Raw genomic sequence first — 16,692 nt, 5'->3', positions numbered from 1 at the left:
TGAAAAAGCTCAGGCTTTAGGGATTAAAAAAAAAACAAAAACCCATGGGTCTTGGTTCTTCCATTTAACCATTGAGGAGCCTTGGGACACAGAACCCCTTTGAGCCTCTGTTTTTGCATCTGTAAAAGGGGACTAATCAACCTTTGTTGTGTTGTAAGGAAGAGAGAAGAAAACAGGTGAAAGCATATGAATCCTTCTCTGCTCCCACTGGCCACTTCATCCCTTGATTGAGGACTCAGTTTGGCATTTTGACGCTCAGTCTTTGTCCCATATGCTGCATCCAGGACCTGACTTCTGGGATTTGTCTAATGTCATCATGTACTTTTTTTTTTTTTAACACGTTTTTAAAAATTAGTTAATTAATTTGGCTGCATTGGGATGTGGGAACTTCTGTTGTAGCATGCTGGCTCTAGACCAAGTGGGCTCAGCAGTTGCAACACGTGGGCTTACTTGCCCTGGGGCATGTGGGATTTTAGTTTCCCGACCAGGGATCTAACCTGCATCCCTAGCATTGGAAGGTGGATTCTTAACTGCTGGACCATCAGGTAAGTCCCTCCTCATCACTCTTGCACTTGGGGTGGACCTTGCCTTGGACCCAGTGGGACCACTTGGCCACTTCTTATCTGCAGCAGTTTTGGCTCTTTGAATGCAGAGGACAAATACTGGAGTCCACCATGCCGCTCCTCCTAGTAATGGTCACAGTGACCAAGCAGGTCGGCCAGCTTGGTCATGACCTGCAGGCCTTCCCCAGGAGTGCTCCTGCAAGCACTGTTCTGCAGTACCTTTTTCAGGGCTACTGGTGCTTTTGGCCCCTGCTGTCTGTTCCATGCATAATCACACAAAGAGAAGGGCTGGACTCTTTTTAAGAGAGGGACCAATCTGTCTCAGATACACTGCCTGGACAGGGCAAGGGCTGTTTTGGTTACGTTTCTTGAAAAGTTCCCTAGGGGGCTGTAGGCTCCTCAAGGTTGGTGGCTTTGTTCCTTTTCAGTGGGAGGTAAGGGTTAAGTGAATGCTGCTTGAAACAAGAAGCAGGTTTTCAGTACCAGCTGGTGATGATGATGGTGAAGAAGGCAGGCAGGAGGATAGAGGTCTGTAGAGAACAAGGCCAAGTTCAAGGAGATAGGCTTACCCTAAGAGCTCCTTGAAGGCAGTCCGTGTGCTCAGCTGTGTCCGACTTCTTGCGACCCCATGGACTATAGCCCGCCAGGCTCCTCTGTCCATGGGATTCTCCAGACAAGAATACTGGAGTGGGTTGCCATTTCCTCCTCAAGGGAATCTTCCCTACCCAGGGATGGAACCTATGTCTCTTGCGTCTCTTGCATTGGCACATGGGTTCTTTACCACTGGCAAGACCTGGGAAGCCCTTGATGGCAGGGATTCTGTCTTATCACATTGGTATCTCTGGAAGCTGGTTCAGTCTTAGCATAGTAGAATGGAGCAGTAAAGCAGGGAGGGGAGACCTGAGGCTCTGATTGGATGCTGTTTGGAATTTAACAGTATGTCAGGACCAAGCATGTATAGCAATCATGAATTCTGATGTTCTTGACAACAAAGTCTCCATGGATTTGGAGCTTTGGGGATCCCATGTGACCTTGGGTTCCTGGTTGCAGCTTCCTCTGAGTTTATGAGCTGAGAGCTGTTTTCTGCTTGAGGGGGCAGAAGGCTAGGAGCTACTATGAATTGTGCCGGGCTCTGAAGGAGTAAATTATTACTGATTAATGTTTGTGTCATCATTGGAACCATTACTCACACAAGGCAGAGCCCCTGCCCATGGGTTTCTGTGCTAAGAGCATCTTTAATCTGATGGAATGTAACAGCAGCCTGCACATCTAGGAACTCCCAGGTGTCTGTCACTTTATTATATGCCTTGTTCTTCCCTTCCCCATCACAACAAAAATCCAAACTTTTCACCCACCTGATTGTAGGAAGAGGAAAGATGGGTTCTGTATTTGCTTGTCCTTCCCCTGGGAGGCTCTGCTGTGTCTTTTCTGAGAGGCTGCGGTGTCCTAGGACTCAAGAGTCTCCAGGCTGAGCTTGTAAGAGTCTCCTCCCGAAGGAAGCTGTTGTGGGGAGATGGGTTAACGTGTGGGGAGACCAGGGCTTGATGTGTCTTAAAGCCAAGCATTTGTCCACTGGGCTCCCCCGGATCCTTTATAAAAGGTTAGCTTGAATCCTCCTTTCCCACCAGCAGGATCGCATCATGGTCCTAAGTAGCTCTCCTTTACATAGTGTGAGCCAGCTGCTACTCTAAGCACTCCATGTATACTAACTCTTCAGATTTTCACAGCAGTCCTATAAGACAGTTACTCTTTTTCTTTTTTAAAATAATCTTTTGGCTGTGCTACACGGCATGTGGGATCTTAGTTAACTGACCAGGGATCAAACCCATGCCACCTGCATTGGCAGTTTGGAGTCTTCACTACCACCACCAGGGAAGTTCTCAGTTAATCTTATTATCCCCATTTTCAGTTCAGTTCAGTCCTTCAGTTGAGTCCGACTCTTTGAAACCCCATGGACTGCAGCATGCCAGGCTTCCCTGTCTGTCACCATCTCCCAGAGTTTACTCAAATTCATGTTCATCGAGTCACTGATGCCATCCAACCATCTCATCCTCTGTCATCCCCTTCTCCTCCTGCCCTCAATCTACTCCAACATCAGGGTCTTTTCCAATGAGTCAGTTCTTCATATTAGGTGGCCAAAGTATTGGAGCTTCAGCATAAGTCCTTCCAATGGATATTCAGGACTGATTTCCCTTAGGATTGACTGGTTGGATCTCCTTGCAGTCCAAGGGACTCTCAAGAGTCTTCTCCAACACCACAGTTCAAAAGCATCACTTCTTCAGCACTCAGCTTTCTTTATGGTCCAACTCTCACATCAATAAATGACTACTGGAGAAACCATAGCCTTGACCAGACGGACCTTTGTCAGCAAAGTAGTGTCTCTGCTTTTTAATATGCTTTCTAGGTTGGTCATAGCTTTTCTTCCAAAGAGCACGGGTCTTTTAATTTCATGGCTGCAGTCACCATCTGTAGTGATTTTGGAGCCCAAGAAAATAAAATCTGTCACTGTTTCCATTGTTTTCCCATCTATTTGCCATGGAGCGATGGGGCCAGATGCCATGATCTTAGTTTTACAGATTATACAGATAAGAAAACTTGACACACAGAGAGGCCAGCAACCTGCTTAAGGTCATACAGCAAGTTTCTGGGGAAGCATGCTTTTATAAGAATCCTGAAAATATATTCTAAATCCTTCTATTAGGAGTAAATACAAAGTTGCCTGAGAAATTAGCCCATAAATGCCGACCAACGGCTCCTTGGCTGAGATCGAAAGGACCAAGGGAGGGGAAGGGGTCCCTTAGGGGTTAGCACATTCCTCTCTTGGAAGCGCCCAAAGGGCTTCTTCTTGTCAAAACCACACCTTGTAACACTTCACAGGCTGTAAGCACATGGCATTTGCTTTCTTGTTTGATTCTCAGAAATACCCTGTGGAAGCACAGGTGGAACCACCTCCATTTTACAGGGTGGATCACAAGGACCTTAGCACAGGGCTAGGCACAGAGTTGGCGAAGGCGATGGCACCCCACTCCAGTACTCTCACCTGGAGAATCCCATGGGCGGAGGAGCCTGGTAGGCTGCAGTCCATGGGGTCGCTAGGAGTCGGACATGACTGAGCATCTTCACTTTCACTTTTCACTTTCATGCACTGGAGAAGGAAATGGCAACCCACTCCAGTGTTCTTGCCTGGAGAATCCCAGGGACAGGGGAGCCTGGTGGGCTGCCGTCTATGGGGTCGCACAGAGTCGGACACGACTGAAACGACTTAGCAGCAGCAGCAGCAACAGGTAGAGTAGGAACTGAGTTCTTACTAGTTCGATTAATTCTTTTTTCTTTTTTGATGATATCTTTTTTATTTATTATTTTTTAACACCAAAGAAATTTTATATTGGGGTGTAGCCAATTAACAACGTTGTGATAGTTTCAGGTGAACAGTGAAGGGACCCAGCCATGCCTATACATGTATCCATTCTCCCCCAAACCCTCTTCCCATCCAGGCAGGCGCATAACATTGAGCAGAGTTCCATGTGCTATACAATAGGTTTTTGTTGGTTATCCATTTTAAATATAGCAGTGTATACATGACCTTCCCAAATTACTTGTTGGATTAATTCTTGAACAACCTGATGTTGGGAAGACTGGGCAGTGGTTGAGATTCTGGTGGGGATGGATGAGTGACAGGGGAAGGGTGGCGGTCGGGGCACTGTGTGTGTGCCTTAACTTCCTGCCTTAAACTACATTAACTGGGGCTCATCCCCGCCTCCACCGGGAGCCCAAGCTCAATGCCAAGGCCTTTGCTTGAAGTGCCCTCCCGTTCTCCCCACCCTGGAAGTTCCTGTGTTGGGGAAGTCAGGGCAGACGCATGCCCTTATGAGACAGGCCAGGGGACCAGGACTGCGGGGAGCAGGCGTGAGGCTCACTGTCTCCTCCCATCTGCTCTCATCAGGTCTGGCTCTTCCCTGGAGAGCTGGCCATGCCCCGCCTTGCAGAAGACAGCCATCTTCCCTCCTCACCATTGATTTGTCAGTGGTTGCTCCACTATTTATAACCCACCGCCTTTCTGCCATGCTTCAGCGCAGCTGGGAAGTGAGAGCCATGACCTCTGATCATATTTCTCTTTGCTGGGCTCAAGCCTATAAGGAAGTGAAGCATCCTCCGAGGTCACAGCTTCCGAGCCCCCCGGGTGCCCAATCAATGCTGGTGCTCTTAGCTTGAAGGTTGGAACCAATTAACCACGTTAGCCTTGCCTCTGGGAGCTGTGTGTGCAGGCTCAGCTGGGGTCTCTGGGGGCTGCAGCCACAGCCTTGGCCAGCTGTGTCCTGAAGGCTGGAGCCTGCAGCTAACTGCTTGCTCCACTTAGTGGGTTCCATGCCCTGAGGCTGGGCCTGGGTGTGTTGGGAGCACCAGCCAGGCATTCTACTAGCCTGTTTCCTGGGTCTCTTACCTCCACTCCCTGATGCCAGGGAGCCCTGTCTCCATCTGCAAAAGAGAATGCCCAGCAGCCCACCTCCCCTTAGGCAGCTCAGCTCAGAGAGCTGGGATGGAGGAAGTGCCACTTCGATTGGTCCAGACGTCCATGAGTAACGGGTCCCACCCCTCTACCTTGTAGCCCCAGTCTCTTATTTATTTATTTTTTTGTTTGTTTGTGCTAAGTTGCTTCATTTGTGTCCGACTCTTTGGGACCCCATGGACTGTAGCCCACCAGGCTCCTCTGTCCATAGAATTCTCCAGGCAAGATTACTGGAGTGGGTTGCCATTTCCTTCTCTAGGGGATCTTCCCAACCTAGGGATCAAACCCACATCTCCTGTGTCTCCTGCATTGGTGAGAGAATTCTTTACCACTGAACCACCTGGGAAACCTTTGATGAAAATGATACCATCTGACAAATAAGCGTGCATCTCCCCCAAGTGTATTCTCCAAGGATACACACGTATGCTATGACCTGGAATAGTGGAAAGACCTGGTCTGTCCATTCTCAGCTGCTGCCTCCAGGTGCTCTGTCCCCCTCCCTCTGGAGACCCGAATCTTACGGAGAGAAATACCAGCCTAGAGTCCCCATGGTGGAGACACCTGTCCCCATCCTTACTGCTGCCCCCACCCCGAGTTCACACAGGGATGGAGAGCCCTGAGATGTCATCTGACACCCACCTCTGCAGGTGAGCAGCTGTGCCCAGGCATTCCTTTCAGGAGCAATTTAGACATCCAGGTCTCATCTGGGAAGACAGGTATGAACCGAACGCCTTGCGATCACCATGGTAACCGGTCACACGTCTCAGCGGGTGGCAGGAAGGGAAGGAGCCAGGAGCTGAGTCACCCTGAGATGGAGGCTGTGCCTGGATAGGGGTGAGGGGATTTAAGTCAGACAGATGGAGAGCCTGCTGAAAGCCTTGTAACCCTGTGACAGCCAGAGCTTCTCCAATAGAGAACTCTCGGACTCTCGTGTGTCCACAGTTTGAAGATCTGGCCCAGGGGCCTGGGGGTTTACCCTGTGTCACCATAGGTGCCTGGGGACAGGTCTAGCAGAGGACCCGGTAACCAAGGAGATAGGCTGGTGGTCAGAGCTGCTCTCAACCTAGCACCAACCGACCTTCTCCTCTTCTCTTGAATACCATCTACTACCCAGCATCACCCATCTCAGGAGAGATCAGGTCTCCACTGCTGTGCATGCACCCTTGTGTATTTGTGGAAACGCCCAACCCACTCTTCAAGACCCAAGTCAAATGCTTTCCCTCCAATGCTTCATAATTCTCCATTCTTAACTTCTCCCAGGGCACCTATCACATGAACTTACCTATGTGTGTGTCGGGGGATCTGATGCCCACCAGAAGGTCAGCCCCTCATGAGCAGACAGATGCCCAGCTGGTCTTGGGTGACAGGACCCAAGAGTGTGCAGCTACCATAGGCTCAGTGGATGCTGGTTGACCAAAAGGATGAATTAGGGTGCTGATGTCAGTAGGCAAGCCCGGCAGAATCAGAGCTGTGCCCAAACCATCGACAAGCAGAAACTTGGGCTTCCAGGCTAAACTGCTGTTGTGGTTAGTTAGAAAGGAGTGCAAAGCTCTTTACAGTTTGCACAGCTTATGCCGCTGGAATGCTACAGCTTCGTTTCTGTTAAGCAAGTTGTGAAAGCCTGGGTGCTGACCTGGCCAGACTGAGGTCCTAGGTTGCCCCTTAGTATACACTCATCTCTCTCCATCTGCCCATGGATCTTCTGTTGTTCTACCCATTATTATCTATTGCTACCATCTATCCATATGTCTGTCATTCATCCGTCTCTATTGGCTGTCTAGCATCTATGTATATGTCTCTTTCTATCATATAATTATCTATCATCTATGTGTATCAAGCCATCCATTGATCATGTCCCTATCTGTCAGTCTATCATCTGAAAGGTGACTCGCTCACCATTTGGGCGCTGGAGGATCTGAGAGGAGGTGGAAGCTGGGAAGAAACTGGAAAACTAGGGAAGAGAAGGGTGGCCTGGCTCTGGGTCTTGCGGGCTGGACTCGGGAAGAGTTGAGCTGGTGGGTAGGAACGATGAGCTGGTTCCCAGCGGAGGTGTGCAGGGGAAGCGGCACCAGGGGAGCTCAGGCGCGGGGGCGAGGGCTCCAGGGGGATGATGTCATCCATGGCCAAGACCAGGGAGGCGGGGGCTTTGCGACGCCCTCGCCAAGAGCTCCGCGCATCCGCAGCCAGCCCCCGGGAGGCGCTCTCGGGGCGCGGACTGGGGCTTCCTTGGTGACAGCGCTGGGACTCCGGGCGAGAAGAAGCAGGCGAACGCGACCGGCGCCGAGAAGAGCCGGGAGGAAGGGTCACGGGGCTCCCGGTGCGGAGGGCTCGGGATCAAGTAGGGTGCTCGCGTCCCCGGCGCACACTCACCCGGGGTCGCCAGCCCGAGCGCGCGACGTCACCCGAGGCCGCGGTGCTGACTTGCTGTTCGGAACGCAGACTCTTCCCATCCGGGGCAGGGGGCAAAGGGGACGCGGTGGGGGCGGAGGAAGCTCCCACCGGGGAATCGGGCTCTCTGCGCAGCCTCCCGCCCTTTCCGCATCTCCTGGGCGCGCATCCCTGGGCTGGCCCGGCTGCGTGGAGTGCAGGAGGCGCCGGGAGGAGTGCACTGGGGATGGAGGGTGCAGGGGGCGAGGCCAGTGGGCTGGGGCGGGATTGTGTGGGGGCAGCGGGAGGAGCAAGATGTTAGCGACGGATTTGCTGAGAGTGCAGTGTGCGGATTCCTCTGCCCTCCCCAGTTACCACCGCCTCAGCAGCCCGAGATGTAGAGAGGCCAGCGTCGGTGGACAGGGCTGCACTGCCACCCACTAGCGCCCTGCTGGCCCTCAGTGGAGATCAAATAACCCTCTTCCTCTCTCCTTTCGTTTCTCGCCTTTCCCTCGTCGTTCCCTTCATCTCCCTTCCCAACCCCCTCCCCAGCTTTCTCTGCCCCCCTCCATCTGGTTCTGAGCAGCAGCCGGTCCCTGGAGGGCCTGGCAGTGGGTCTCAAGTTCAGCCAGCCCTGCAGTCTGCCGGAGGCTGGAGGAACAGGGCGCCACCTGGGCCGGTGCCCATTCCCAGCTTCAAAGACACTCAACAGCGAGAGATCCCTCTTTGGCAGACCTGGCTGAGTTTCTCTGCCAGCTGCTTTTGCGCTTAACACCTACCCCTCACCCCCATTAGCCATCCCTCTCCAAAGTGGATTTCTAGCAGGTATGGGAGTTAAGGGGCAAAGAATGGCAAAGAAGCCTCCAGCCCATTTAGAGATGTCTATGTTACTACAGGTCCTTTAAACCATTGTTACGGCAAAACATGTTTAACAGCCCAGGTAGTCTGGCAAGGAGCTGAGTTTAGTGCTGGTGGGTCAGAGGTCTCTAGTTCTGTATTTTAAAAGCAGCTAGAATCTTCTGGAGAGAAGGCAATGGCACCCCACTCCAGTACTCTTGCCTGGAAAATCCCATGGATGGAGGAGCCTGGTAGGCTGCAGTCCATTGGGTCGCTAAGAGTCGGACACAACTGAGCAACTTCCCTTTCACTTTTCACTTTCATGCGTTGGAGAAGGAAATGGCAACCCACTCCAGTGTTCTTGCCTGGAGAATCCCATGGACGGAGAAGTCTGGTAGGCTGCAGTCCATGGAGTCGCACAGAGTCTGAAACGACTGAAGCGACTTAGCAGCAGCAGCACATTACTATAAATACCCCTCATCCTTCCTAAATCAGAAGTCTAGACAGAGTGGGAGTGTCCCTTTTCACAGGTAGCTGGGCTCCTGGATGAACAAAGGTGTATTTATTGGGAGGGGATCTGAGAGCCATGGTAGGAGAAACCGGGGGTGGGGAAGTAGGGGGGTGGGGGGAGGGGAGTTGAAACTGGAACTAAGGTGATCTGTGTGTGTGTTAGTTGCTCAGTCGTGTCCAACTGTTCGTGACCCCATGGACTGTAGCCCACCAGGCTCATCTGTCCATGAGATTCTGCAGGCAGGAATACTGAAGTGGGTTGCCATTCCCTTCTTTAGGGGATCTTCCTGACCCAAGGATTGAACCTGGGTCTCCTGCATTGCAGGCAGCTTCTTTACAGTCTGAGCCACCAGGGAAGCCAATTTGGATAACCTCAAAAAAGAAAAGAGAGGGTGTATTGCTTTGTACATATCTCCAGAGTGAACACACCCAGGTAACAGCACCTAGATCGAGCTCTCACCTGCACCTTGGAAGCGCCTCCCAAGTCTCCTGTCCAGCCCCAACTCCAGGGTAACCCTAGCTTCCCTCATCGTTGCAGGTTTGTTTTTATCAGTTCTAGAAGGTCAGCAGGAAGGAAATCATACAGTATGTACCTTTTAAGACCTGGTTTCTTTGGCTCAGTATTCTGGAGGGAGGCAGTGTCCATGTTTGACTGTGGTTGTAGACGTTTTGGACTTTGGATGTCCTTCCCAACAGGACAGATCATTTTTCCACCCAAGAGAGTGGAGGGGCTGCAGCAGGGGTCTTCCTTGTCTGGATCCATCTTCCTGGTGGCTTTTCCTTACTAGCTTATGCGGCTTTCTCCTGCAGGAATCAAATGTTCCTGTTACTCACTGGGCAAAGGCTTCCCCCCAGATTCGTGGTGAACAGCCCCCAATTTCCTGACACCGAAATTTCTCCTGGCAAATTGCCTTTCCTTTCCACAGGGAAGGCTTTGAGCTGAGACCGAAACTGGAAAGCTGATCCTGAAAGAGATGTTCAGGCGAGCCTACGTTCTTGGAGCCTGCGTTCTTCGAGGCTCCAGGAGGGAACCAGTCTGGGCGGGGGGCGGGGGGTGGGGGTGGGAGGGGGGGACGGGCTCCGGCCTTCACTGAAGCATTCGCAGGGGCCAGCGTGTAATTAGCATCCTTGGGAGCCCGGGGGTTTCCTGCCTTCAAGGAAAGAACATTAGCAAGCCTGCACAGGTTAACAGCTTCCCTTTAAATGTTTTCCTTTTGTGGTTAGCTCTGTGCCTGCTTTTGAAAATGTGGTCATTTAAAAAAAGAAAAAAAAACAAGAATCAATCCTCCCAGAAGGGATATGAAGGGCTGCTACCCTCCTGGGAAGCCCTTTCTTCCTCACGCATAATAAAGATTGAGATTAGGAAGGCAGGACAAATGCTTAGGGGCTCTGAAAATATGGATTATGCAAATGAGCTATTTAAGGACCTTTAAAAATGCTGACCGGGTCTCAGAGTATTTACTGGCTGTTAGAAAATGGGGATTGTCTAAACAGGGCATTGGGGAACCCTTAAGCGCTCAGATTATGATGGATCTGAAGAACCTCACACATCCCTCCTGGCCTCTTAGGCCTGTCTGCTGTGTGAGGGAAGAAGGTGTGTTTGGACAAAGCCGAGGTTTCATGCAGTGGCCTGCGATGGATTTGGGTCTGTCCTGCAGGCCTGGTTGTTGGAGGAGGAGGACAGCCCATGCTGCAGCCAATGCTGGAGGAGCCCCCACATGAGTGGCTTGGGTACAGATGGGCTGGAAGACAGGGCCATGGACGGGGGACCCTAGGGGTCCTTCCACAGCCCTCAGATGTGTGTAGTTGCTTAGTCATGTCTGACTCTTTGCGATTCTTTGGATGGTAGCCCGCCAGATTCCTTTGTTCTGAGATTCTCCAGGCAAGAATACTGGAGTGGGTTGCCATTCCCTTCTCCAGGGGATCTTCCTGACCTAGGGATTGAACCCAGGTCTCCTGCATTGCATGCAGATTCTTTACCCACTGAGCCATCAGGGAAGCCCACGGACATCATATAGCAAATCCCTACTACTTAAGGAACCCCTCTGAAGTACATTTCAATTTTTGTTTAATTCATCCTGCAAAGTAAGGGTACAGCATCTGTAGAAGTGGATACAAGCACTGGTTTCCATATATATATGATGTTTGTGCTCCTTCCGGATGAATGGATGGCATTGCTTCCCATCATGGCCACCCACTCCAGTATTCTTGCCTAGAGAATGCCACGGAGAGAGGAACCTGACGGGCTACAGTCCATGGGGTCACAAAAGAGTCAGGTTCGACTTACCGACTGAGCACGTGCGCGCGTGCACACACACACACACACACTCACACACACACACACTGATTCCCATCAGCAACACAGATTCGGGGCCAAGTCTAGGCACTGTGAAATCACAAAAGGGAACCACATATTGAGTGTCTCTCTCAGTGAATCTGTGGGGACAAATTGCTGGTCTGAGTGTTAGTCCTTTGCTGTCTGGAGCCTGCCTCTGCCAGACAGAGCCCTCAAGCAGGAGTATGTATCTCCAGTAGGTACCAGTGCAGCCCCCTCTGCTGGGCACATCCTCCCTTCCTGCCTCACTTCACCCTTGGCCTCAGCTGCTTCTTCCACCTGCAGGGTTCTTCCCCTGCCACCCTCACCACCAGCCTCCTCACACCCTCCTTCAGATCGTTACTCAGATATCTCAACCAGGCCTTTCTGTCTCTTGAAAATCGCAGCCCTCTGGCCCCAGCCATTCCCCGTCACCTCCCTGGTAGCTCAGCTGGTAAAGAATCCACCTGCAATGCAGGAGACCCTGGTTCGATTCCTGGGTTGGGAAGATCTGCTGGAGAAGGGATAGGCTACCCACTCCAGTATTCTTGGGTTTCCCTTGGGGCTCAGATGGTAAAGAATCCGTCTGCAATGTGGGAGACCTGGGTTCTGCCTCTGTGTTAGGAAGATCCCCTGGAGGAGGTTATGGCGACCCACTCCAGTATTCTTGCTTGGAGAATCCCATGGACAGAGGAGCCTGGTGGGCTACAGCCCATGGGGTCATAAAGAGTCAGACATGACTGAACGACTTTCACTTTCTGCTTTATTCTTCTCCCTACACTTAACACCATCCATGTCACTTATTTATTTATTACCTCCTTCTTGGTTAGATTGTGAATTCCATGTGACCTGGGGCTGTGTCCCCTTATTCTCTGCTGTATCCTTATCATCTCAGACAGACCTGGCATTTAGGAGAAGTCCCATAAACATTTGGTGAGTGAATGAATGAATGAGCATATAGAAACATGAATGAAGACTTTAGGAACCCTTTTCAGCCTGGTGCCCACCTGCTTTCTCGTCTTGCCCACCGTGCACCTGTGCCCTCTAGCGAAGGCCCTTCCCCTCTGGCTGCAGGGTAGGATTCCCCTACAGCCCCGCCTGGCTCTCCCCCTCTCCCCCACCTGAAAAGGCTCTCTGCTCTCCCTTGAGACTCCTTGCTTCCTTTCTCTTGGTCCCTGTGGCATCCTCCACTTGCTTGAGTATTGGCTCTTTTGTCACTGTATTGTTGCAATAACTTGTTTCCATCCAGTCTTTCCCAGTAAATGGGGGCACCCTGAAAGGACAGGTGGCATGAGTGGTAAAGAACCCAGCTGCCAGTGCAGGGGATGTAAGGGACGCAGGTTTGACCCCTGGGTTGGGAAGATCCCCTGGAGGAGGGCCCGGCAACCCACTCCAGTATTCTTGCCTGGAGAATCCCATGGACAGAGGAGCCCGGAGGGCGACAGTCCTTGGGGTCTCAAAGAGTTGAACATGACTGAACAACTTCACACGCATGCCCTCAAACGACTATAGTTTTTGGTTTTGGGGAAAGAACTTGAGTTTTGAGTCAGAGTTCAAATTCCAGCTTTACCAGTGACTGCTGTAGGACTGTGGCAAGGCACTTAATTGTTCTTAGCCTCTGTTTTCTCGACTGTCAAATAGGGATGCTCATCTTAATTTGACAGGATGGCTGAGAATCGTAGGGGCAATGCATACGATGTCCTTAGCAGAGTGCACGGCATGTGGTAGGCAGGGCATGACGTAACGGGATAGTGAGTGAGAAATGGCCACATCACTTATGCCAGAGTTCACCTCCCACTCTGGTGGACAGGTTTTGTTCTTTGACCTCCTGGGAGTACCTGGTTTAAATTTGTGTCAGTGTCATGAAGAAAAAGGGGGAAGGAGGGGGCCACTGTTTTAGACTAAAGGACAACATAATGGACTATGTGAGCCTTGGTATTGGGCCAAAACAAAAGTTATAAAGGACGTTTTGGGGGAAAATGGAAATTTTAAATATGGTTTAATTACGTGCTAGCAGTGAATCAAATACACTTCTTGGTTGGGATTTTAAAAAGGACTGTTTAATGAGTGCAGATTGTGTGCTAGGCATGGTGAAAGCACTTTATAGGTGCTCCATCATCCCCATGACACAGATATTTTTATCCCATTTTGTAATGTGGAACTGAGGCTTAGAGAGGGGAAATCATTTCCCCAAAGTTATACCACTATTAAGTGCCCAGGACCAGTTATTATTATCATATTTTTAATAAACATTTTATTTCAGACTAGTTTTAGATTTACAAAATTACTGCAGAGGTGTTACTGAGAGTTACCATATATCCCATACCCAGTTTCTCGTGTTGTTAACGCTTCACGTTAGCGTGGAACATTTGTCACAATTTTTGAACCAGTATGATGCTTTTGAACTGTGTTGTTGGAGAAGACTCTTGAGAATCCCTTGGACTGCGGGGAGATCCAACCAGTCCATTCTAAAGGAGATCAGTCCTGAGTGTTCATTGGAAAGACTGATGCTAAAGCTGAAACTCCAGTACTTTGGCCACCTCATGCGAAGAGCTGACTCATTGGAAAAGACTCTGATGCTGGGAGGGACTGGGGGCAGGAGGAGAAGGGGACGACAGAGGATGAGATGGCTGGATGGCATCACTGACTCGATGGATGTGAGTCTGAGTGAACTCCAGGCGTTGGTGATGGACAGGGAGGCCTGGCGTGCTGCGATTCATGGGTCGCAAAGAGTCGGACACGACTGAGCGACTGAACTGAACTGAACTGATTGATTCATTATTATTAACCAAAATCCATACCTTATCATATTGCCTTAGTTTTTTTTTTTTTTTCTAACTTCCTTTTTCTGTTCCATGATCCCATCCAGGACATGGCTTTGCTTTTAGTCATCATGTCTCCTTAGACTTGTTTAGACTGGCTGCCTTTCAGACTTCTTTTTGGTGACCTTGACAGTTTTGAGGAACACTGGTCAGGCATTTTGTAGAATGTTAAGCTAATAAGTCCATGGAATTCTCCAGGCCAGAATACTGGACTGGGTAGCCCATCCCTTCTACAGCGGATCTTCCCAATCCAGGAATAGAACCAGGGTCTCTTGCACTGCAGGTGGATTCTTTACCAACTGAGCTATCAGAGAAGCCTTATTTTGTAGAATGAATGGGACCAATTCTGAACTTAAATCCGTTTTATTCCAAAGCTCCTTCTATTTCCATCAGACCCTCTTTCTCTTCATTGAGAGAGAGATAGGTGGAGGCGGACGGAGGGAGAGATTGATTTACCCTTAGAGCGATTTGCCAGAGGCTGAGGGGCTTCCCAGGTGGCTCTAGTGGTAAGAACCTGCCTGTCAGCGCAGGAGACATAAGAGACAAGGGTTCGATCCCTGGGTTGGGAAGAACTCCTAGAGGAGAGCATGGCAACCCACTCCAATATTTTTTTTCTATTTTTTTTTAATTGGAGGATAATTGCTTTACAATATTGTGTTGATTTCTGCCAGACATCAACATGAGTCAGCCACAGGGATGCATATGTCCCCTCCCTCCTGAAGCCGCTTCCCATCTGCCGCCCCATCCCACCCCTCTAGGCTGTCACAGAGCACTGGATTGAGATCCTGGTGTCACACAGCAAATTCACACTTGCTCTCTATTTTACACATGGTAGTGTATATGTTTCCCTGCTATTCTCTCCGTCCGTCCCACCCTCTGCTTCGCCTACTGCACCTACAAATCTGTTCCCATTGCTTTCCTGAAAGTAAGATCGTCAGTACCATCTTTCTAGATTCCAGACGCATGCATAATTAAACAATATTTGCCTTTCTCTTTCTTACTTCACTCTGTATAATAGGCTCTAGGTTAATCCATCTCATTAGGACTGACTCGATGCACTCTTTTTTATAGCTGAGTAATATTCCATTGTGTATATATGTACCACAACTTCTTTATCCATATTTGTCGATGGACATCTAGGTTGCTTCCATGTCCTGGCTATTGTAAAAAGTGCTGCCATGAACATTGGGGTACCCATGTCTCTTTCAATTATGGTTTCCCCAGGGTATATTCCCAGTAGTGGAATTGTTGGGTCATATGGTGGTTCTATGTCGAGTTTTTAAAGAAATCTCTGTACTGTTCTCCATAGTGGCTATATCAATTTACATTTCCACCAGCAGTGCAAGAGGGCTCCCTTTTCTGCACACTCTCTCCAGCATTTGTTGTTCGTAGATTTTTAAATGATGGCCATTCTGACTGGTGTGAGGTGATACCTCATCATAGTTTTGATTTGCATTTCTCTAATAATGAGCGATGTTGAGCACCTTTTCATGTGTTTGTTGGCCATCACTCCAGTATTCTTGCCTGGAGAATCCCATGGACAGAGGAACTTGGTGGGCTACAGTCCATGGGGTTGAAAAAGAGTCAGATGCAACTTAGTGACTGAGCAAGGAGCTACAGAACAGGACCAACCCACGTCTGTTGACCTTTGGGGAGAGGTGTGATTTGGGGCCTGACTCTGCGTCTGTGCTAACAACCCCCTTACACAGCTTTTGTTGTTGGTGGTGGTCAGTCACTCAGTCATGCCAGACTCTTTGCGACCCCATGGACTGCAGCATGCCAGGCTCCTCTGTCCTTCACCATCTCCTGGAGTTTGCTCAAATTCATGAATTGAGTCAGTGATGCCCTCCAACCATCTCATCCTCTGCTGCCTCCTTCCCCTTTTGCCTTCAGTTTGCCTAGCATCAGTGTCTTCCGGTGAGTCACCTCTTTGCATCAAGTGGCCAAAGTATTGGAGCTTCAGCATCAGTCCTTCCAATGAATATTCAGGGTTGATTTCCTTTAGGATCGACTGGTTTGATCCTCTTGCTGTCCAAGGAGCTCAAAAGAGTCTTCTCCAGCAGCACAGTTGGAAAGCATCAGTTCCTCAGTGCTCAGCCTTCTTTCTGGTTCAGCTCTCACATCCATGTATGACTGCTGTACCCAACTTCAGACTACAGTTTAAGAGGGACAGTCCTTCAGGCCCTTGCTCTTTTTGAGCTAGAAGGTCTTCATGAGGTAAGCCAGTGTCCCTCAGCTTAGGGAGCCCCAGGCCTGGAATGGATTCTTAGGATCTAGGGGTATGAGTTGAGCAGCTTGACCCGTGGCTCTTCCAGGGCTCCCAGCAGCGCCTGGGCCCAGATGGATGTGTTATGTTGGGCATGGAGGCCTCGGGGGCCATGGACAGGAAGTGGGGAAGGGCACCTCGCTGAGAGAGGGAATCAAAGAGACCCCCGATGTAGTTCACAGGGTTTTCACAGTCGGCCCCCCTGCCTGAGAGCCCACATCATCCTTTGGCCTTGGGTACACACTAGAGCCAAGTGGGAGACAAAGCTGGCATGATGGGGGACGTGGTGGAGGACCAGTCACAAGAGGTCAGGCTAGATTCTGTAGAAGGAGAAGCCATGGAGGGCGTTTGAGCAGGACAAGCACATGAGAAGGAAATGAAAGAAAGCTGGCTAAACGACGCCAGAACCTGGTTGGAGCAGAGCTGCGTCGTCCTGCTCCCTGGGTGGACCTCACAGTCAGAAATGAACATCAGTCTGCCAATAAGGCGGATGCATGCTTCCTTCT

At 50.3% G+C, this 16,692-nt stretch overlaps 1 protein-coding gene across 1 annotated transcript in view; it reads left to right on the top strand.

The window, feature by feature from the left end:
- The first annotated feature begins 264 nt into the window (after positions 1-264).
- LOC129649829 (XK-related protein 6) overlaps positions 265-16,692 on the top strand; it is an 85,782-nt gene continuing 69,354 nt past the window's right edge. Inside the window, exon 1 of the mRNA XM_055577710.1 lies at positions 265-545. The gene's annotated coding sequence lies outside the window, so the exon portion shown is untranslated. The remainder of the gene's footprint in view (positions 546-16,692) is intronic.

The sequence above is a fragment of the Bubalus kerabau genome, chromosome 4 (genome assembly GCF_029407905.1).
Source record: "Bubalus kerabau isolate K-KA32 ecotype Philippines breed swamp buffalo chromosome 4, PCC_UOA_SB_1v2, whole genome shotgun sequence".
NCBI classification, from domain to species: Eukaryota; Metazoa; Chordata; class Mammalia; order Artiodactyla; family Bovidae; genus Bubalus; species Bubalus kerabau.
The sequence above is the reverse complement of the archived record's forward strand: the minus strand, read 5'-3'. Positions and strand labels throughout refer to the sequence as shown.